The sequence below is a fragment of the Aplysia californica genome, unplaced genomic scaffold (assembly GCF_000002075.1).
Source record: "Aplysia californica isolate F4 #8 unplaced genomic scaffold, AplCal3.0 scaffold00414, whole genome shotgun sequence".
In the NCBI taxonomy this organism is placed as follows: Eukaryota; Metazoa; Mollusca; class Gastropoda; order Aplysiida; family Aplysiidae; genus Aplysia; species Aplysia californica.
In genome coordinates, this window is record NW_004797684.1 from 535,597 (window position 1) to 537,301 (window position 1,705).

At 41.9% G+C, this 1,705-nt stretch overlaps 1 protein-coding gene across 1 annotated transcript in view; it reads right to left on the reverse strand.

Moving 5' to 3' along the window:
* The window catches only part of LOC101856366 (H2.0-like homeobox protein), a gene marked incomplete in the record, with an annotated part of 39,060 nt that overhangs the window by 12,608 nt on the left and 24,747 nt on the right, over positions 1 to 1,705 (reverse strand).

Genomic DNA, 1,705 nt, shown 5'->3' on the forward strand with positions numbered 1-1,705 from the left:
GTTTGTTAATGTTTGAGCGCTTAATCAGCTGACTGCAGTCCTGGGACACATTAAACTTTTTCAGTTGGTAGGAAATTTTGAATTTTGCCCAGGTTGCGACTGAAGCCTATTCTTATTGATTTTAGACAACTAAGGGATCGTGAACGTGCGCAACTTGCACACGGGCCCTCCGAGATTTTTCGCCCTTGTCCGAGAAGGCTAGGTGTAGATCTTTCCTACCAGAAGATCAGGGGTGTGGCTGAAAGACAGCAGTAAGAAGGAACCATGGAGTAGCAGTAGAAAGGCTGCAGAAAGAGTCAGGGGCCCAGAGGAGGTATCAAAGGAGGTGAGGGGATGGGGGCAGAAAGAGGAGACGAAAGCATATGACAGAACATTGCTAAAGAACAAGAAAGGAGGTGAAAGGAGACACTTTTAGAGAAGAACATTTTTCGGTCGCTACCCGGAATCGAACCCAGGATCTTTGACTCTAGGCCACGAGAGCCGCCAGAATATTTCTAAGTGCTGAAGGGTCTGTTGAGGTAATAACATAGTGTACTGTACAGCGCAGAGATCTTGCTGTTGAGCGTAGATGTGCGGAATACAAAATGCTATTTATTTATTCATTTCATCAAAATATAAAGCATGATTCTTCCATAGACCTTTTATTAAGGCAAAACTTTGTTCACCTAAAGGGATCAACTTAACAAAGACTTTTCCACGGCGTGAGAGTTCAAACATTTCGGACAAAGGTCTGAAGTTTGAAATAAATTTCACAATAACTGCACATCCGCATGAAAGAGATAACAACGATAACTGAACTGCAAGACACATTTGTGTGCAACCCCCCACCCCCTCCCCATATTTTTTTTTCCTTTTTAAAAAAAATCAGACGTTCACTCTCATGTGGTACCTCTCATAGTCGACCTTATGAAAGAGACTATTTTATGCATAAAGCATGATATTTTATAATACCACCTTCTTCTGAATCTAGGTAGTACTTTTCCTGGGGGGTTTTCCCACGAAATTTTGATAATTAAACAGAAGGAAGGCAAAGAAATCACCGTAACCCAATGTTCCGTATGTTTCAAACGCTTGAAACCAAAATATGTTACGAGTTTTACCCTCTGTTATTACTGGAGACAGTCGATGATTCGGAAATTATGCCTCTGGACTAACTTATTCCGTATTGCCAAAAAAAGGCGACGCCTGATTGGGGAGGGGGGTCTCGGTTAAACGAGATCGTGTTCTTATCATTCGCTCCCGACCCCTTTTCTCCGTTATTCAGCTGAGCTGGTGTCGATTCAATATACATATCAATCTGGGTTCACCGAAAAGCTGTGAATTTCCCCGCCTGAGGGTCACGACATCTAACGCGGCACGATGATTTGTCAAAACAGATTCCTGTTTTTGCAATTTACTCCGTCATGCAAATGAAAAGCTTGCTCTTTGCTGGACCAACAAAATAATGGGAAGATATAAATAAGCAGTCCTATCTGGCAGCTCGTGAGAAAACAGGCGTACCACATGTCAGTGCCGATGTGAATTAATTGCTGTTAATTAAGTTTAAAGGGAGCTAATGAGAAAGAATACAGCTTTTTGATGGCTTTCTGGCCAGAGAAGTTAAGGTTTTATTTGGCTGATATATTATGAGAGCGATATGTAAATGGAGCGCTGTGAAAGTAAGAAACAAAAAAATAAAAAAACAACCCAAAAAAGCCCCCCCCCC